Raw genomic sequence first — 22,520 nt, forward strand, 5'->3', positions numbered from 1 at the left:
AGAGAGATAGAGAGAGGAAGAAAAACCATAGAAGGTCTGCCTCTCATGATTTACTTTCTAGCTCTGTAGCTTCTTCCTTTGATGATAATGACCATTCTGTTCAGCCCGTTCACAAATGGCTAATCCCTCTAGTTACGGCTTCGAAATAGCAGAACTTAGAGCTTCCTTCAGAAAAATGCAGGAAAAAGTCGCAGCATTGGAAGGTAAGGAAAGTGAATGTGGCAGTGATATTAGTGTCCCCAGTAGTGGAGGGGGCGTCTGGTCGTCTCTGCGACGCTCCCAGGCCTAGACCTCTTCCAAGCTCCCTGGCCCGGAGGAGAAGGAAAGTCGAGCCGTACGGGGTTGTGGAGAATCCCAACGGTCAGGCGTCCCTTCGGCAGAATCGATCGTATCGACTGCTAAAGACCGCTATAAGAGGGTCTACGAGAGTGCTTTTCGTCGTCGAGTTCGCCTTCTCCGAGAAGAGGGTGGAAGGAGTCGAATCTTTCCCGTCCTTTGAAGAGGAGTATGCAAGAGCCTGCCAGGCGCCAGGCGCCTGCTGAACATGAGATCAATTCGAGTCCACGAGCGCTTCTCGGAAGGAGGAGTCCTTCGGTAGTAAAGAGGGCGAGAATACAGTCAGACTCTGGGACTGGAGAGATCCTAGAGCGCCTTACAGATCTCCCTCTCCTAATTCGGAAGATTCCTCAACCAAGAAATTTTGAAGAATATGCAAGAGCAATTAGCCTTGCTAGTAGGAACTCGTTATAAGGAGCCTACTCGTAAGAGGATGATAGCCTTCCTATTAAAAGATCTAAAGAACTATCTCCTGCCAGGCGCGACGCATCCTTCAGGGGAGTTGTCGCTCAGGCGGCCATCTCTGGGGGGGGCGGTGCGCTAGACAGGCGAGAAGTAGGAAAGGAAGCTACTCCTGTCAAGAGTAGGGCGCCAACCAGAAGCCAGACTCCGAGTAGGCGTAACGAGCCAGGACAACATTCAAGATCTTCATTCAAGCGCCAAGAGCTGGATGAAGAAGAAGATCCTGTTAGGAGTAGAGCACTTATAAGACGGAAAGCGCCTACTAAACATCAGACGGATACTCCTCCCAACCCAATCACCAGGAGTATTCTGAACTAAATACTCCTCCCAGGCACCAGGGGTATTCCGAAGATTATACTCCTCCCAGGCGCCAGGAGTTTTACGAAGCTTATACTCCTCCCAGGCGCCAGGAGTATGCGGAACTTAATACTCCTACCACGCGCCAGGAGTATTATGAACATAATGCGCCTACGAGGCGCCAGGCGCCTGCTGAAAGCCAGGAGTATTCGAGGCGCTTTGCGCCTGCCAGGCGCCAGGCGCCTGATGAAAATGCGCCTGCCAGGCGCCAGGCGCCTGATGAAAATGCGCCTGCCAGGCGCCAGGCGCCTGCTGAAAGCCAGGAGTATTCGAGGCGCTTTGCGCCTGCCAGGCGCCAGGAGGATCCCAAGCACGCTACTCCTCCCAGGCGAGATACTCCTGCTGTACACCAGGCGCATTCCTCGTATGAACCTGACACTCGTAAGAGAGTAAGAGAAGAGTCAGTAGAAAGGAGAGAGCTTCTCCTTCCGAGCCTCTTAACCCAGAAGATGCCTCGGAGGACGAAATGAAGGGAAGGATCTTCTAATTATAAAGTCCTTTCGTCCCGGCCCTTCTGTTGAGGAATATGGAGACTCTTTGACACCAGCTGCTCTTCACCACGTTCGCAGTTTTCGAGCACGAAAACACTCAAGTCTTCCTCTTTCCTTAAAATGAAGCCTGCCATTTCTATGAGGAGAGCGCTACAATCTCTTGATCCTGGTTCAAGAAGAAGAAGGAGTTAGGAAGGTCGGTCTTTTGTATGCCTCCCTCCGCCAAACTTACAGGGAGGAGAGGAATTTGGTACGAAACGGGAGAGGATAGGGATGTCTCTGTCCGTTTCAGCGAATCAGATTTCTCGAGTTTGGTGGATTCGTCGAGAAGGCACCGAAGCCTGAATGCAGCGAAGGTTACATGGGGGCTTTCGGAAACGGACCACCTCATCAAGGGTCTATTTCACACCTTAGAAGTGTTTAACTTCTTAGATTGGTCCCTTGGGGTTCTGGCCAAGAAATCTCAAGAAAATGAACAATTCGACCAGAAACCCTGAATTGCATCCTAGCCTGCATTGATAAGGCTGTTCAGGATGGATCAGCTGAGGTATGCTCGCTATATGGTGCAGGAGTTTTAAAGAAAAGAGCTGTGCACAGTGCTTTCCTCACAAAGGCCGTCTCTCATTCGCAGAGAGCCGCCCTTATTGTTTGCGCCTCTCTCTGAACACCTTTTTCCCTCGCAGTTGGTGAAGGACATCGCGCATTCTCTGACGGAAAAGGCCACCCAGGATCTCCTTAGACAATCATCAAGGAAGAGTAGGCCTGTGGCTAGTGAGGAGAAGAAAGTGGCTCGCCCAGCTCAGAAACAGCCCTTTCGAGGAGGTCTTCCAACTAGACCGATCGCCAGAAGGAAGTCAACCGATAAGAGGGGCAGGTCTTCCTTCCGTGCCTTTAAGAAAGGGAAGTGAGAGTTCTGTCCTCCAGACACCCGTAGGAGCCAGGCTACAGTATTTTGCGAAAGCCTGGGAAGACTTAGGAGCCAACACTTGGACGATGTCGATTATCAAGAAGGGGTATCGCATCCCATTCAAGGACATTCCTCCCTTGACAACATCTCCGAGGAATTGTCCGCCAGATACAGGGACCAGATGATGACGGACACTCTTCGTCAAATGGTGGAACCAGATGTGGGAAAAAAGGGTCAATAGAACTTGTACTGGATTGCAACTCCCCGGGTTTTAACAACCGCTTGTTTCTTGTAACAAAAGCCTCGGGGGGATGGAGACCGTACTGGACGTAAGTTCCGCTGAACAAATTTGTTCGAACAACAGAAGTTCAGCATGGAAACGTCTGCCTCAGTCCTTGCAGCACTACGGCAAGGGGATTGGATGGTGTCCATAGACCTTCGGACGCATACTTCCACATCCCGATCCAACCATTCGTCGAGGAAGTACCTTCGATTTATGTTCGAAGGAAGAAATTATCAGTTCAGGGCCCTGTGTTTCGGCCTGTCCACGGCTCCTCAAGTCTTCACAGACGTCATGAAAAATGTAGCGAGACCACCTACACTTGAAAGGGATAAATGTCCTCAATGTACCTGGACGACTGGCTATCATAGAGCCAGGTCTCAAAAGCAGTGTTTGGAGGACCTGTTAATAACACTGGAGTTGACAAAGTCTTTGGGACTGATCGTGAACCTCGAGAAGTCTCAGATGATCCCCAGCCAGAACGTGGTTTATCTGGGGATTCAGATGGATTCTCGGGGTTTTCGAGCTTTTCCATCGCAAGAGAGACTAAAGAAAGGCTGTGCCACAGTATCGAACTTTCTAGGAAGAGCGCACTTCGGCGAGGGAATGGCTGAGCCTTCTGGGAACCCTTTCCTCGCTCGAACAGTTCTTTCTCCTAGGGAGATTACATCTTCGACCGCTTCAGTTCTTCCTAAGAAGAAGTTGGAGTTGGAAGACAGGTCAAACTACGGATACGTTTCCAATATCGGAAGAAATAAAACATCATTTGAAGTGGTGGTGCTTCCACTAAAGGAAAACAAGGAGTGTCCTGCAAGTACGGAACCCAAGCCTGACATTGTTTTCAGACGCCTCGGAGGCGGGCTGGGGTTGCAACATTGGGACCCAGAGAAGTGTCAGGCACCTGGTCGGCAGAACAGGTGTCATGGCACATAAATTGCAAAGAGCTCTTAGCAATTCACCTGGCGCTAAAGAGCTTCGAACACTTAGTCAGAGGCAAAGTCGTGCAGATAAATTCGGACAATACGACAGCTCTGGCTTATGTCAAGAAGCAAGGAGGGACGCACTCTTTTGCTCTGTACGAGCTGGCACGGGATCTTACTGATTTGGGCGAACCAAAGGAAGGTAATTCTTCTAACAAGGTTTGTTCTAAGGGGAGAGGAATGTGAGAGCGGACAGACTGAGCAGGAGATTCATCCAGGTCCTTCCCACAGAATGGACACTCCACTCAGAAGTCTGTCAGAGCCTGTGGCGCCTTTGGGGGAAGCCTCAAATAGATCTTTTCGCCACATTCCTCTCCAAAAGGATAGATACATTTTGTGCCCTGGTGGAGGATCCCCCCCCGGGCTTATGCAACAGACGCCTTTCTCCTGGACTGGTCAGGAATAGACGTTTACGCTTTTCCCCCGTTCAAGATACTGGGGGAAGTAGTCAGAAAAATTCGTGCATCCGAAGGAACCAAGATGACTCTGATCGCTCCGTATTGGCCAGCTCAAATCTGGTTCACAGAGGTGATGGAATGGACAGTGGACTTCCCCCAGATCTCTTCCAAACAGAATAGGATTCTGCTCAAACAACCCCACTTCGAGAGGTACCATCAAAATCTACCCGCTCTTGCTCTGACTGCCTTTCGACTATCGAAAGACTCGTCAGAGCGAGAGGGTTTTCTCGCCAGGCAGCAAATGCAATTGCTAGAGCCCGCAGATCATCTACGAGGCGAGTGTACCAATCGAAGTGGGAAGTTTTCAGAAACTGGTGTAGATCGAAGAAGCTGTCCTCTTCCAGTACCTCTGTGACCCGAAATTGCAGATTTCCTTCTGTTTCTTAGACAAAAGTCGCATCTCTCGGTACCAACTATTAAGGGGTACAGGTATGCTCTCAGCAGTCTTAGAAACAGAGGATTAGATCTAACGAATGACAAGGATTTGCACGACCTCATTCGTTCATTCGAAACATCTAAATCACGCGAACCTAAGGTTCCAAGCTGGAACTTAGATGTAGTTCTTAAATTTCTTTCATCAGATGAATTCGAACCACTTCACACTGCTTCGTTCCGTAATATCACTAGAAAGTGTTTGTTTCTGATGTCTCTTGCAACGGCAAAAAGAATCAGTGAGTTGCACGCCCTTGAATCAAGAGTTGGCTTCAAAGGAGACTCAGCAATTTGTTCATTTCAGTCCCTTTTCTGGCCAAAAATGAAAACCCTTCGAATCCCTGGCCCAGGAGCTTCGAAGTAAAGGACTTTCTAGCTTGGTGGGAGCAGAGAGGCAGAAAGATCCCTGTGCCCGGTTAGAGCTCTAAAATTTTATCTGGACAGGAAGAAGCAGTTGGGGGGTTCGCAGAAAAGTCTTTGGTGCTCAGTGAAAGACCCAAGAGAGCAGTGTCAAGAACGCATTAGCCTTCTTTGTGAGAAGTGTTATCACAGAAGCTCAATAAGAAAGTGTCCAGATGATTCGTTTAATCTCCTAAGAGTGGGAGCCCACGAAGTTAGAGCAATCGCAACCTCGGTGGCGTTCCAAAGAAATATGTCACTAAAGAACATTTTGGACACAACTTATTGGAGATGCAACTCTGTGTTTGCATCCCATTATTTGAAAAGACGTACGAGTTACGTATGATAAATGCTTTTCGTTAGGTCCGTTTGTGTCAGCACAGACGGTTCTGGGTAAAGGAGAAAGCACCAATCCTTAAAATTATGTACGTAACCCTCTTGTCGGATGTGTTCTCGGGTTTTCGGTTTATGGGAGTGTCAGGAGTCGCACAGGCGGCCTTCACTTCTCTTTATTTGAAATCGAGTGACATCTGACTATTAGACGTTACAAAAATTTGTTATTTTTGTATGTATGATTTTTCGAGTTTGTGGTTGTTTGCAAAGAGTTTGGGGATAACTCTAGGCAATCTTAGAACTAACACGGGTTAGGATCGGGTGATCGGGATTGTTTGTGTGTCCTTAAATTAGTGCGTGTTGTCATATAAGCGGATGTGCTCCCAATTGACAAACGCAACTTAGGATTCTGTCGAGTAAGTGGAAGAGACCCCATCGACAGATCCACAAGAATTCTTGCCACAGATCACTATCTCGCTAAGGTTCTTGAGATGAAGCAGACTCCTAGGCAGTAGCCACGAAGTCTTCCATCTAAGAAGGTAGGAACTAAGGTTTATTTATACCTACAATATATGTTGTTTACCTGTCTAGTCAGTTATGTTAGCTGTCTCCTTGCCCTCCACCAAAGGGTGTCAATCAGCTATGTATATATCTGACAGGTAAGTTGAATGTATGAAAAATGACATTGTTATGATACAATAAAGTTTCATACAATACTACCTGGCAGATATATACATTGAAGACCCACCCAGCCTCCCCGCAGGGGAGGACAGGTGGAAGAGAGAATATGATTAGAAAACGGGAATAGTTCCTAGCCCTGCCACCCAGAGCAGGGCGGTAGATCACCTGACCTACCGTAGCGAGTGCCGCGAAATTTGAAATTCTGTCGGGAACGACGGAGTCTATAGCTATGTATATATCTGCCAGGTAAGTATGTATGAAACTTTATTGTATCATAACAATGTCATATTATGACCTTAATTTGTGAATTGGGAGAAAGAAACATAGCCTACTTCAAGAGGAAAGTAGAGGTCTCGAGGTGTTGCTTCGATGGACTTTGGTGGAAGCTGGCTCTTAACTAGGGGAAACAACCAACTGGTCTGGCAGATCCAGTACTTTAACACACCTGACACTGGAGATGGGCATCAGTCACGAGTTGTTGGTGGTGAGAGCAGGAGCTCAAGACCTCTACTCTTCTTTTGAAGTAAAGTATTTTCTCCAAAGTTGGAAATTAAGGTCATATTTTAAGATTAAACAAAGGTTAATGAAAGTCTGGCTCTACGCAGTGCACAAATACCTCCATGACGATTTCGAAATTTTTACTTACAACTCCGAATATTTAGAAGATTGATGCCATCTCGATGTTTGCGGAATCGCTTGTGTTAATAAACTTCCCATTCCATGTGCTAAATCCGCACACCTATTGTACCCATAGATGCTGGGGCACTTTCTCCACAAAATTCGTAAACAATGACTTCCACCCACGACTTATCCAAGGGAACTACGATTTTTGGTAGAAGAAGCGTGCACTAGATAATGATTTAAATAAATAGTTAAACGGCAGTTTAAGGTCATGAATTACATAAATTTTTTACATATTCAGGATTATTAATTTGAAAATGTTTGTTGTTGAAAAAGTAACTAGATTCCTGTCTCAAATATCAACAGTTTTACTTGTGAGCAGTACCTACAGCATCTTTCGCGCTCTTCTACTGTCATTTTGCCGTCTGCTTGTACCTACTTTAGAAATATCTGTAATTTTTCGTGGTTAATTTGGTTGCAAAAGAGGGTTAATAGACATGAATTAAATAAACATTTTGAAGTAACAAAATAAAGTTAAACTAAATAATGAGTAAAGTAAAACAATTAAGGGAATTAAGCTTTGCACCTCATAAACCGTGTACTCGTGTGCTGCCCGCAACAGTGTTTGTGGAGTGAGCGCTTAGGAACCAGGAACCGCAACATAGTTCAAGTGCAATTTGGGGTGAATTAAGACCAAAACATGTATAATTACTACAATCAAATAAGCACTGTGGAGTTTCAGTTGTGATGGCAGTAAGGATAAAACCACTGATTACAAGGTAAAAATGAATTTCAGTTCAAACCATGACCCCGGGAATAAGAAGTTTCATACTTTCACTAATATAGGTAACAATCTTGAGTAAGATCAATAAACGTTACTTATATACGCTAAAATTGTTCAAATGAGTGCTGGGAAGGCCGGGAAAGATGGTGGCTCGGCTGCGCTTATGAACGTCATCTGACGCGGGTGCCGCCATATTGGATTTCAAAACTGCCTTGAAAACATATTTTACGAAGATCTCACATGCTTATTGTAGTTTGTATGGTGCTTTCATATATCACATTATGTTGACGAAACTTCAATCTTTTGAATGGTATGCTTAAAGATGTAATTGTATTCTTGTTTCACCAATTAAATATCGAGTGAATAAGGCTGATCCACGCGATGACGATGGATCCACTGCGGTGTTTCCCCCTAATACCTATCCTGGGCACATGTTAAAGTACTTTTTCAGGAAGGTGGTCGCACTATGGTAGAGGCTGGCCATTTGGTATTTTACCTCAATTGAAGCGCTTTTTTTTTAAAGTGGCCATGTTCCGAGAGAGGTGGCCGCTATGTTGCTGATCGGTCATTTACCCCTACTATCTTATGGCCTAAACAGCATAAGACATTATCAAGGTGCTGGTGCTAAACACAGTGGCCATTTTGCACGTAAACTGGAAGTTTTTTTTTGGTCTAGAAGGGTGCTTACGGCAGAAACGACCCAAATTCTTGGGCCACTGGCATTCTAATTTGCATGACATACCCTAAGCTTATCCTAGGTATTTGACTCTGGTCGGCTTTTATCGATTATAGCCTAGGTATTAGCAATAGGATGACCTGAACCACATATGAGCCTCCATCCATTCTGTCCCCCCCTTGCCTCCAGTTTTTGAACTCATAGTCTAGAAGCATGCCATGGCTTTCATTTCATTGTGTTGGTTCTCTATTGTCTTTTCGACTGATTTGGTTAGAATTTTCAATATACTGATGTGAACAATCATAAGAATAGCCTACATGGGTAAGAAATGATTAAGGTCAAAGGAAATGTCAACCCCACAGGGTCTCTGATGGGGAAATGAATAGCCTAGGACCTCTGCGTGGCTTTGAACATTACTGTAAAATGCATGTAAACCAAAATACTTAGAAGTTATTTGCATGTACTGTAAACTCAAAAAAAAAGTGACCTGTGAATGGATGCCTTCCAAAACCATGTTTCAGGTTTATAACTTTTTATGTATGCAAATGTACCGGCTTATATTTATCACAGCTGGCTAGCAGGGTTAGGCTAGTAGTAATAAAACTTTTGAAGTGGTCATATGAGTGGTATGATGGTGGAACTATATTTTAAGCATTCAGCAGTGGAAAAAGAAATGAATAAAGTTGTTCAACTCTTAAAACTTAAGATATGTTATGGTATTCTCACCTGAGTGTCTATGGTATAAATGTCCTCAGCAGTTACTGATGCAGTTGTTTGATTAAATGTCGTAATAGAAAGTGCATTGTTAAAAGCTGAAACAACTGTCATTTTGGTGATACAATATCTTTTATCATGTAGTGTTAAGTGTTTCAGTGAGGGGATGTTACCCACACTGCAGTAAAACACGTCCTCAAAAAACGCTGGTAACTGCTTTTTATGTTGTTAGGATGAAACTTTAGTCAGTTCTAAAAGAGCTTTCTAAGTTTTTGATAGTCTTGAAAATGTGCTGTAACAACTCACTCATATATCTGAAAGCTTGTGATTTCCCTTATTTAGGAAGCCATTTAATCTAGATCATATCAGATTACTGATGATGAGACCTGCATGAACTATTGGTTTGCATGCTTAGAGGAAATAGTTTTTGTGATTTTTATTCTTACCATTTGCAGTTGACGACAAGGTGAGCAAGAGGTGAGAATGTGACTCAGAATGGAACAAGGAAAAACTGGATACAAATTCTCAAAAGAAATGGCTGCACTTCTGGTTCAGTTTCAAGTCTTTGTAGGTGACTGATCCATTTGTGTATCATTGTAAGTAACATCAGAAGTATGACCTGCATTCAATAGTCTACAAAAGTATGACAAATAGATGTTAGTAAGAGAATAGAAGTCATGGAAAGTGTGTGACATTTTCTGTGAACATTGTTGAAGATAGGAACTGATGTAGGCCTCACTGTTAAATATATACAGTATTGGAAAGCACTTTTCTACATGACTTCCTTTTTTACAGATGGCAAGAATATTATTAAACCTCACTTCACTGTGGAAATATCAGTGATACAGGAATGACTGAAGCAATAGTTTGAAAACCCAAATGAAGAGAAGGACTACAAACTGGATGATGTTGGTATGATGATGGGATCAATATGCAAGGCAAATGTAGGGCTCACTATCTGATGAAATAAAAAGGTAAGAGTCTGTCCCACTCATTCACAAAGCATTACTCAATTGTAGCTTCTGGTTCTGTTGAAATGTATCAGCTTTGACTACAAATTTGTCTAGTATGGTTTGCCACTTTTCTAGGGCCCAAGCTGCAGTGTCTTCTGCCCTTTGGATTTCATGTTGCTGTGGTCTCTTCCTGCCTAGCCTCAGGAGCGGGTGCTAGTGCTATCAGTACTTCCCATGGTACACTGTAGGACATTACTTAAGGTTCTTTGCAGCATCCCTTTTGGCCCTAGCTGCAACCCCTTTCATTCCTTTTACTATATGTACCTCTATTCATATCTGTCTTCCATCTTACTTTCCACCTCTCCTAACAATTGCTTCATAGTGCAGCTGTGAGGAGTTCTTACATATTTCTTTCCACCCTCTCCTAACAAATACTTCATAAATGCAACTGCGATGTTTTACACCTTTAAAACCTTCTTTATTTCTGTTTCAGCACTGAATGACCTCATAGGTCCCAGTTCATGGCCATTGGCCTAATTCCTGCCTAGATGTCTAACTTCTCTAACTTGCTTGTTTCAATATTCACCTTGTTAAAGATCAAACCTGTGAATCGAGGCCTGTTCGAGGCTAGAAATCTGACTGAAAGTTGTGCGGTGATTTTAGTTCATTACCTTTGATTCTTAGAAATCTTCATCTGGACTTCTAGCTGTGGTGTTAAAAGGGTAGTTATATAGATGTTGTTTATATGCATAATGTATACTGATTAACTAAATACAGATGATATCGAAATGTATAATTAATTATTGCATGTCAAAAGATTTGAAAAGGTATTTTTTTCATTGTTATTTAGTAAACTTAGACATGATTTGTGATTATGAAACAACAGCTCTTGGTTGAGAATTTCAAATAATGTTCGAGGCTTTAAGTTACCAAAAGGGTATTACAGTATATCTAAGATTTTGAATTTTTTTCCAAAAGTAGAAGGGATTAAGGTTACATTTAATTTTTAAATTTTTTTAGACAATCTGTTATGCTTGTTTTTCATGATAATCATTAATATTTTTACATCACAAATTCCTTTTGTCGGTGTAAAGCAGACATTAGATGAGTTCTCTACACTGCCTTCTGTCTCATGCACTCCCACAGAATATTGATTTGCTGTCTTTTGATTTGATTCATGATAATGCTCTTATCATGCAAGTAACTGAGGTAATAGAGTCCACATTCACATTCTACATTTCATTCATAGTTATGTGAGTGAACATTAATAGAAAGTTTGTTTGGTGATTTTAATTAGACTAGACTTATCACATGTGATGTTTGTCAGCATTGTATTCTTGTCTCTTTGTTGAGTTTTTGTTTTACTAGCGCTGTACTTTCAGGCCATGAAAATATGATAGTACAGTATGCAGATGTTGCCCCTTTCCTTGTAGCTCTCTTCACCACCACAATGCAAAATTAAGTGTGTAGTAATTAATGGAGTTTTAGAATGAATCTGTAAATGGTGTTGTCTACCGGGGATGAACCTAAACTCTGGAAACCCCATAAGGGGTTAGAGTTGTCAGTGTACCTCACACGGCAGTTCACTGGAGGCCTTATTTATTGTTTGTAGCAATACTATAAACTAAAAGAAAAAATGTTCTGTAATCAAACTATTTAGCTGTAAGATTACATCCATGTGTTTATAATTACTGCTGAATTGTTTTCTAAACATGAACCCATGAGATCTGTATTTACCACAAAGCTAACACTTAAGGTTAGGCTATTGGTAATAAAAAATATTGAATTGCTCATATTCTGTTAGCTATATTTTCAGCACTCAAGCAGAGGAAAAAGTCTATAATGAAATTGTTAATTTTTTAGAACTTAAGATACTGGCAATCTTCACCAGTGTCTGTGGTATTTTAAATGTTCTCTGCATTTACTTATGCAGTTTTTGATGAACATGTCATCATAGAAACTATTGTTTAAAGGCCAGGCAGTTTCATCATAAGGAAGTTGACAGCCATCTTTGTGGTAATATGATATTGTTGTTATAAAATAAGTCAGCACTGTTTTTTTAATATCAGTGCCCTAATCAAGTTTATCCAGTGTTTGTCATATTCACTTTCTATTCACAATTGGTAACTTGTTCTTGTCCATTTGTGAGATGGAAGCTATAATTTTCCAATGTGCATTTATGACAAGTTTTATTGCGTTTTTTTCAGTGATGTTACATAATGAAAAAGCTGGCTATCATCTGGTACATTTCAATTCATCTTAAATAGTGTTTAATCTCCTTAATGGATTGTAAAGAATTTTATATGATGTTAGAATGAGACTTTCGTGTAACTGTTCTACATGAGTTTTCCAAGTTTTTGATTGTCTTGAAAATGTATTGTAAAAACTCATAAACCTGACAACTTGTAATCTAGATCATATCAGAATGTACTACTGATAATGAAACCTTGCATGAACTATTGGTTTGCATACATAGAGGAAATAGTTTCTGTGACCTTTATCACTACCATTTGCAGTTGATGACAAGGTAAACCAGGGGAAGAAATGTGACCCAAACAAGGAAAAATGGATTACAAATTCTCAACATGGAGAAAGGATTGTAACATCAGTGCAATACAAATGGCAACAGTACTGGTCCAGTTCCAAGTCTCTGTTGGTGACTGATCCTTCTGTGTATCATTGTAAGTAGCATCTTTCAAGCTTCTTGAAGAGTGAAAGGAAAAAGTTATTAGCTTGAGTAGGTTATTTAAGCAGACACAGTTGGAGCAGGTGAAATCAGAATTATGACCTGCATTCAGTAGTCTACGAAAGTATGACAAACAGAAGTTAGTAGGAGAATAGAAGTCATGGAAAGTGTGTGACATTTTCTGTGAACATTGTTGAAGATAGGAACTGATGTGGGTATTGAAGCACCATTCTTATACGTGACGTCATTTTTTTACAGATGGCAAGGATTCTATTAAATCTCTCTTCACTGTGGAAATATAAATGATTCAAGATTGACTGAAGCAATAGTTTGAAAACCTGAATGAAGAGAAGGACTACAAACTGGAGAATGTTGGCATGGTGGTGGGACCAATACACAAGGCAGATGTAAAGCTCACTACGTATCTGATGAAATAAGAAGGTAAGAGTCTGTCCCACTCACTCTCAATGCAATACTCAATTGTAGCTTCTGGTTGAGTTGAAATGTATCAACTTTGATTACAAATTTGTCCCATATGAGTTGCCACTTTTCTAGGGCCCCAGCTGCAGTGCCCTCTGCCCTTTGCATTTCATGTTGCTGTGGTCTCTTCCTGCCGAGCTCCTGTAGGGGGTTAGTCCCATCAGTGTGCATTCCATGGTACAGTGTAGGGCATTACTTGAATTTCTTTTCAGTGTCCCTTTGGCCCCTAGCTGCAACCCTTTCATTCCTTTTAATATATAACTCTGTTCATATCGTTCTTCCAACTTATCACCCTCTCCTAATAGCAATTGTTTCATAGTGCAACTGAGAGGTTTTCCTCCTGGTACATTTTTAAAACCTTTACTCTCAATTTTAGTTTCAGTTCTGAATGACCTCATAGGTCTCAGTGCCTGGCCTTTGGCCTTAATTTTTATATCCCAGTTCTTCCTGTCTAGCTGTCTGATACCTCCAACTCGCTTGTTTCGATATTCATCTTGGTGTCTTAATATCCAGCCTTTGAGTCCTGTTGAGGCTAATTCATTATTTTTGATACTTAGAACTTTTCACCTTGACTAGCTGTGTTGTTAAAAGGGGAGTCATGGAGTTGTTTATATGGATAAGGATTGATTTAAATAGAAATGGCATTGAAATACATATAATTATTGCATGTCGAAAGATTCAAAAAGGTAGTTTTGCATCATTGATATTTAGTAAACTTAGACATGATTGATATTTTGGAGACATCAGCTCTTGATTGAGAGTTTTAATACTATAATGTTTAAGGCTTTAAATGCCCAGAAGGAAGATAAAGTATTTCTAAAGTTTTTTTTTTTTTTCTAAAGGTAGAAGGGATAAAGATGACTGCTTTTTTTTTGAGACAATCCCATTTGGTTTTATTCAGAATTAGTTGTGATGGTATTACATATGAAGGTTTTACATTTAGTACTAAATTGTGGTACTTTGTGTAGCTATGACTTGCCTCTGTTGATATCAAATTACACTGAATGGAGCAATGATCCAGTTGTGCTCACTTCTTGAACATGTAACCTACTTTTTTACTTGCTTGTGCTTTCCTCAACTATATGCCTACCATCCTTCACAAAGCAGTTGACACTTCTTTTGCAGTTGCCCCATAGCTTTCCATTTCCCCTTTTATGTCTTGTTTCTGTTGGCCTCTACAGGGTAAGGACAGTGGGCTCATTGTCTCATTGACCTCTGCTCTGCATTGCCTTCTGCAGATTAAGGACATGGACACACCTATTGGGCTCTAAAAGATATGGTACTCATAAGTTATTGTAATTTCAGGCTATTTATTACTAAAAGATATGGTACTCATAAGTTATTGTAATTTCAGGCTATATATCTACAAAGAGCAGATAGTTAATATCCTTGGTCTTATTTGTTGTAACTTCAATAGATTTGCAGCTTATCTCAAGGATTTGTTAATAATATTTTTACATCACAAATTTCTTTTGTTGGTGTAGACATTAGATGAGTTCTCTCCACTGTCTTCTGTCTCATGCACTCTGTCTTTTGATATGATTCACCATAATGCTATTACATCAGGCTACTAACTGAGGTAATGGAGTCCACATTCTACATTTCATTCATAGTTATGTGAGTGGACATTAATAGAAAGTTTGTGTTGGCGATTTTAATTAGCCTAGACATATCACATCTGATGTTTGTCAGTACTGCTTTCTTGTGTCTTTGTTGATGTTTGGTTCTACTAATGTCATACTTTCATGCCATGAAAATAAGATAGTACAGTATGCAGTTGGTGCCACTCTCCTTGTAGTTATCATCACCATCTCAATAAGTGTGTAGCAGCTAACTTTAGTAATTAATGGGGTTTTAGAATCTGTAAATGCTGTAATCTACAAGAGATGAACCTAAACTGGAAACCCTGCTCTGTAGGCATTACTTAGGTCTTTGTAGCATTCCTTCAGCCCCTCGCTGCAACCCTTTACTTTCCTTTTACTGTACCTCCACTCATACCCTCTCACTTCCATCTTGCTGTCCACCCACTCCTAGCAGTTGTTTCATTTTGCAACTGCAAGGTTTTCAAACCTTTTTACTCAATTTCCCTTTTCAGCGCTGAAAGTCCTCAAAGGTCCCAGTGCTTGGCCTTTGGCCTAAATTCTATACTTTATTCCATTGTAAACTCTAAAAAAACCCAAACTTATCCAATATGCAGTGTCTGTGCTACCATTCCATGGTTCACAACAGTTATTGTCATAAATCTGATTGACATTGAAAACTGAAAGTTGTACCTTTTTTTTCAGCACTCAACTATTCCAGTCAGTAGGCCTTTTCTAGTCCTGTCTGTCCAAGATCCTAAACTTTGCTGTCTGCAAGCTGATGGATGTGCCGAGGCACTGTTTTGTTTTACTTTAAAGCAAACAACTTACATTTAATATTGGTATGTCCATAGAAAGACCCATCACTATAAAGGTCAAAAGTATGAGTTGAAAATTGCTTAAAATGATTCCACAGTTTCAAGGCCCCTGCTGAGAAAGTTGCAATATTTCTGGCTATTATTCATAAAGCCTTTGCACATTAGGTTAGTGCCACCTGGTATAGATTCTGTTGTTAATTAATTCTTCCCTGAGAGTTTCAATGGCTACATATGATGTAAAGTTCATCTTGGCAGTAAGTCATCAATACCAAGGCTATGGCAAATAGATTTCATAACAGTTGATGGCTCTGTGTTCTTGTGCGTGCTGCATTTCTTATCGAGGGCAAAATACAACTGAAAGTTCTGGAGTTATTTGTCAAAAACACATATGCTATTTTCAGATAGGACTTAGGAGGGTAGTGCCGTCAGTGCACATCACATGGTGCACTGTTGGCATTTTTTAGACTGTAACTGCTTTCATTCCTTTTTCTGTACCTCTGTTCATATTCTCATTTCTTCCATCTCACTTACCACCCTCTCTATAACAGTTACTTCACAGTGTAGCAAGGTTTTCCTCCTGTTACACCTTGCAAACCTTCTTCTGTCAGTTTCCTTTTCAGCGTTAAATGACCTCATAGGTTCCAGCACTGGGCCTCTGGCCTGAATTTTATAATCTGATCCAATCCAAGAAAGCGGGTCAAGACTAACACGTAAACGCCTTTTATGCGAGATGTCAAAGTTTCAATAGCAAATGTCAAGTTTCCAATTAGAGTTAAATATTATGACTGGTGTGCAATAATCTCATTGGTGGTAGATTGTATCTAGGAATGTTTCAGGTACTAATGGAGATCACATCTCTTTGCCACAGGTAGCCTGGGTTCTTATTGGCGAAGTTGCAGATGATGATTGCTGATAGGTCACAGAAGAACATGTTTTCTTCAGCTTCATGTGATTCTTCTTCTTCCCAGCTTTATCCCTATTCGGTGACCCCTTCAGCTTCATATGATTAATAATTGAAATAAGAGGAGAGGATTTCTATTAATCATTATGTAAATCATGCATTTTGTTTTTCTCATTTATTTGTTTCTGAGGATGTTAATTATGGTATTGAGCTTAAATATGTTTGATATTTTGCTTTTAAGGTAGATGCTTATGATCTTAGCACAGATATTTTGTCTGATTTCAAGTTTATGTTTTTAGCTCATATTGTTTTATTTTTGCCCAAATGCTGTATAAAACTTGTCACAGTTGAAACTTGAACAAAATGTTGCTGAAAAGATGTAGCACTTACCAGACTGCCAGATTTGACATTTTCTATCCCTCTGTTGACAGGCTTTAGATTTTTCATCCTATTATGTAGTTTTCCTGTGTTCGACATTGTATGCCCTTCAGAAAATAGGTACTGTTTATTGGATACTGTTTCCTACTTTTCACTTGACATTTCAGTCAATTTTGTTGTTTCTTTAATTGTACTTCACTCAAATATTTACCTCATTGTAAGTGAAACTTATCATTTTTACTTCACTGAAAAACAAAACTTTGGACTTATACATACTTCATTGAAGGACAAAACTTTAGGTGTGTTTTTTTCATTGGTAGTTCTACTCCACCATTTTGTTTTCTGCTTCTGTTTAGCTTTGTTAGATCAGGCCATGGGCACCTGTTTGTATGTTCTTTTGAAACCCACAAATGTATCTACACTGAACTATAGCAAAAAGTTACATAAATCATTGTGCAAATAACTCATAACCTCTGGAACTTATGTTTGTTACTCATGATTAATATAATCTCAAGAAAATATGATAATTGGTAAGCTTTACATTCCAGTTTTCAGAAGTTGCCAAAATTTTAGAAAACATTGTTCAATAGGCAATTACTATTGGAGATCATGAGTTGATGGTGAAAATGTTTCATTCCAAATTTCTACATGTCTCATCAAAATTATTGTTATTCAAGTTATTTGCCCATTTCTTTTTGTTCAGTGAAAATTTTTCTCACATGTGTTGGCAGATTGTAACACTAATGGATTAGAAGCTTACCCACCACCAAGTTCATTTGTTGATGTAGTTCAGCTGTTCAAATTTAAAATGTCAGAATCAGAGGTGAGGTGGTTCAAGATGAAAGATAGTGCGTAGTGACCAGCTTATTAATGTAGTAGAGCCCTTTAAGAAAACCATTGAAAAGTGCTGTTTAAGTAGTTATAGACATGAGGACCTTTTCCATATCAGACCTCACAGAGAAGTTGGAGACAATGTTTGTTTAGAACCTGTTCAAATAGGCACTGTATTGTATAACCAAAAGAGCAATTTCTCCTCAACACATTTACAGTTTCAGTGAAGCCTAGACCAATGAGGAACAAGTATAGATACCATTTAGAGTTATGTAGACGAGTAATTTTGTCAGTTCCAAGTAATTTTGTAATGTTTTTCTGTAGAGAGAAGCATTTGCTCTCAATATTTGATTTAGTATAGATATTTAACAAGCTAATACATACTAAGGAACTGGTTGTCTTATGTACTTTTGATGTTTTATCACAAGATAATTTGCAATTGTAAAACTTAAATTTGGGGGTCATAAAGTAATTCACAGTTTCAAGACGTCTCTTCCTCTGTGTAGCTAAGTATTGTTCACTCTGAAGAAAGATAGTGCCTTGGAACTGAGTTAAAGTATAGTATGTACTCAAATTTGGCTTTAATGTCTAAATTACAGTTTGCTAATTAGCTTACATCATCATACTCTGTGACATGTGAGAAGGCTTTTCTGTATAAACACATCATGTAACATGAATACTGTATTTACTTTCCTGTAATCTTTCATTTTGACTTCATGGTGTAATCATGCATTATATGAAATTAACATTACATATTGTATTCTGTAAGGTAAATTTTACTTCAACAGAAAAACAGAACTAAAACTATTTTATTTCCCAGAAATCAAAACAAACATAAGAGAACATTACAAAGTAAATTAATTTTTTTTTTTCACCAATACTTCAGTGTACCACCCCAAATTGGGGCTAACCTTGGTTTATAAAACTGACTTTGCCGGCACTAAAAATCCTTTCTTAGGTCCTACAAACCAGAGGACCTGTATAGAAGTCAATCAGTCCCAGAGTAACTAACAACAAAACTGGGTTTTTGTTATTTCTCTAAATGGAAAGTCAATAAAATATTTCAACTTTGGTTACTGGAAGCATTCCATCACAGGGTCACCTTCCAGTTAGTTTAAGATTCCACTGCAGTAGGTCTCTGAAAAACTTCATAACAATCTAGAGAATTTATAACTTGAGACAATGTTGCTGACATTTCTTTTCCTTACTGATGATAAAATTACCTTGGTTAAAATCATGGTGTTTTAATTGTAGAACTACAAATAGTCATGGACACAAGAACTTTAGAAAATTCTATGTGACACTTGAAACTCGAGCAAGTCAATTTATGAACTATGTGAAGTAACAAATGGAATATACACTAACTCATTTCATTGATCTAAGACCACTTTGGGCAAAGTTCTTAAATAATTCCTTTGAAGAACAGGCTGTTGTAATGCCTCCTCCTCAACATTATGACCTCTATAAGATTACTGTAGATGAAAAGTATGTTAAACACATGACAAGTTCTTGGACAACAACACCATTAAACTGGCTATGTACAAAATGAGTACAGTACTAGGCCTATGTCTAAGTAAGGATAATATTAAGTGCTATTACTATTAGCATATTTTACGTTACCTTTGCTGTTATTATATATATTAAGATTGCCCTAGTTACATTGGACTAAAAATAAATCACGTAAATGAACATGCATGAAATTTCATTGATTCTCAGACATATTTAGTTTACCTAAACGTCCCAAGTCACCACTAAACAGGAGTCCTTATTTCGAGTTCATTACATTGTACCATAGTACCAAAAGCTCCCTAGAAAGCAGTAAGACTAAACACACACGTCCAAGAGTAAAAATTCATGTGATGCTTCTGGTTTGAGTAACAGACTTCAGAAAAGGGGATGACATCAATGCAGGGTACTATCTTGACACCCTAAAGCTTCAACCCAGTCAATAAGTACCAGATTAAACTGGTCACATTCCCCTACATTGACGAGTTGGCACAGACAGTGCACCCATCAAGGTAGGATTCTGAAGGACATAACAATGATATTAAGGTATAACCTTAAGATACCAAAATGTAGCATTCTGATACCTTCAGTGAAGGGCAACTACCTGACCTTTGCCTTACAATCACTAGTTTACAAATTATGTCCCTTCAGACATGCGTTTCTCTCTTCAACAGACTCTGACACACCAACAGATTTCTAAAAGATATGGCCTACATAGACACAGTTCAATTTCATTGGCAGCTATGGATTCTATTAATGCTAGTAGATTGATATGTATGAAACTATCCAATTATTTACTTGCATATTCACCCAGCACCAACATACAAATGGATAAGAAATCACTTGCGCAACAAGAACAGAAACTGATTTGGCTAGGTATGCAGTGCAAAGAATAGTAGGCAAGAGGTATGCCAAATATTCAATAACCTATTTTTATTCAATATAAACTTCACATTGAAGTATTCTCAGCACCTATTGTTGAAACACAACCAAGGAATACCTAGCCCTTCACAATATGACAACAGGAAGCAAGTATATTCATACAATGCAGACCCTGTATCAACTGTGTGCAAGAGCATATGGAAACTGGAAGTTAAAATGTAATAGTCCCTGCCATAAATTCAAGATGAATGGACATAAATTATGTCAAGACAAGCAATGGTAATACAATACAGCTTAAAATATCTCTCGAATTGTTTTGAACAACACTTACATGAACGATGAGAGCGCTCAAATTTGCGCTAAATGGAAAAATGAAAAATATAAAAAACACAGTAGACCAAATGCTCTTCAAGGCTACACTTCATTACATATTGTGGTTTAAGAAACTAAGGTCCCAGGCAACAAACATGCAAGCAGCCTTGCTGAAAGACAAGGGTGTGAAGAGAACAGTAAGAAAAATTAACTGGAAAAGGACAATGGAGAGAGCTCTAACCATACGGCTGTATCAACCAACTGGAAAAACAAAAACCTCCAACAATTCAGACAGGCAATCTACTATACAACATTGGGGAAAAATTAGTCTGCCAATTATTGTAGCTGCCTCTCTAAAACCACTACTATAATGAACTTCCTGACCAAGGAAACAGCTGCTCCAAACAGTAACCAACTATACTGTCCTCCCAGAAACAAGACAGGACATGTCTTGTGGCAGATATAAAGAGTAGGGGGATCAACAGCATACTAATAACTAGTGCCTATTAAACATATGAATCAGAATATTGGAACAGAAGTCTCATTTCTAAGTTTCTTTTTCATTTGCAAGAAACTGAATGCTTTTGGATAGTTCGTCTAAACCAGAATAGACGTAATATTGATCACCAGAGGAATATAGAAAGTAGGGAGGTACAACTGTCTCAGAAACCAAATGAAATAGAAGAGCTGTAATGAACAGCATATTCATGGCATAGACGATGAACAACAAAACTGAATTAACTGTTGACAAACTAGATTTGCGGGTAGGCCTTGTACGAATTCAGAGGAGGGAAGGCACCAGCAATCAATTGTGAAACAGCTAGCATTAAAGTCAATCCTTACAATTGCACTGAATAAAGGACTCTGCTTTATGACTTACAAGCAAGCTGAGTTCACAAAATGGCAAAGGCTACTAAGTTTTAAGGTTGGCCAACTAGTATACAGGCATAACATCTTCATCTACAAGAACAGAAAACTCCTTTCTTAATCTAGGCCCATATTAAACTGAATTCTAAAATGCATTGAAAAGGCCAGTCCATACTGACCTAAACATGAAAAATCTATTTAAAATTTATCTTTTTTTACTATTTTCAAAAAGATTTGGCCATTGTTACAATAGGATACTACATTAAACTTAGCTACAATAGGAACAGACAGAACACACATTGATACTCTTCAGGAATGGTAAAAAAAATTTCTTATCTATTAAAAAAAATAGGGAGGAGATCTCTCGTAACAAAACCTGCTTTTTTTCTAACTTTTAAAACTAAGAGTGAACAGTTTGGCCACAAAATCTATCATCCAACACAAAATTTCAACAGCTAATCACAGTAACCTTAATGTATATTGATTAATGATTACACAAACAACATTCTATTTTGCTGTCTAACTTCTGTAACTCCTCAGTTACACAGATTTACACTTATTTCAGTATGTATCAGTATATTTGAGAAACATATAAAAAAATCTAGATTATTTTTGTCAGTAGTGAGGTTACAATATTCATATGATGATGACATACAAAACATAAAGCACTGAAATTTCAAACTAAAATAATTTTATAAATACATCTTTTTGGCAGAGGGATTTCTCAACATTTTAAAGGAACATTTAAAGAAAAATAAAGACTGGTTTTAAAGGAACATTTAAAGAGAGAGAAAAAAAAAGACTGGAATCTTTGCCTCCCTGAACAAACACAGCTCACTTGGTTTCTGTACATTAAAAAGTACAGAAACCAAGTGAGCTTTTTTGAAAAGGCCAAAAAAATCTCTTTTCATTAATGGAACTTTGAGAGCAAAATAACAATTTGTCGAAAATTGTATTTTTCCTAACTATACAAATCTGAGGTCCTTTACAATAGGAATGTAACTTGCGGCAGCTGGAACCAGTCGTAAGCTTCGAACAAGGGAGTTCGGTAGTTAACTGCTTGTTCGACAGTGCGCGTACTGCACGACTGGGAGGTGAAGAACCACTTTGCTTTAGGCCCAGGAAAACGCAGAGTGAGGGGTGGCATGAGGTGGGACTATGTGTAAAGGACCTCAGGTTTGTATAGTTAGGAAAAATACAATTTTCGAAAAAAATTGTTATTTGTTCCGATACGAATACAAACCATCGGTCCTTTACAATAGGAAGACTCACTTCTTGGTGGGAGGAATCTGAGTCTTAAGAACAGACTGATGTTCGCCCAACCTTGGATTCCCTCCCTGGTCGTAAGAGCAGAGGGAGGGATCCTAGCCTCTGCCCAATGATCGGGGTATGTACCGCAGGATCAATGGTCAGAC

At 39.5% G+C, this 22,520-nt stretch overlaps 1 long non-coding RNA gene across 1 annotated transcript; it reads left to right on the forward strand.

The window, feature by feature from the left end:
- The first annotated feature begins 6,412 nt into the window (after positions 1 to 6,412).
- LOC135216789 (uncharacterized) lies at positions 6,413 to 22,090 on the forward strand. Its single transcript, XR_010314922.1, has 5 exons — positions 6,413 to 9,507; positions 9,707 to 9,885; positions 12,381 to 12,545; positions 12,809 to 12,991; positions 16,297 to 22,090. It is a non-coding gene; the product is annotated as an uncharacterized LOC135216789 (long non-coding RNA).
- The last annotated feature ends 430 nt before the right edge of the window (positions 22,091 to 22,520 follow it).

The sequence above is a fragment of the Macrobrachium nipponense genome, chromosome 6 (assembly GCF_015104395.2).
Source record: "Macrobrachium nipponense isolate FS-2020 chromosome 6, ASM1510439v2, whole genome shotgun sequence".
NCBI lineage: Eukaryota > Metazoa > Arthropoda > Malacostraca > Decapoda > Palaemonidae > Macrobrachium > Macrobrachium nipponense.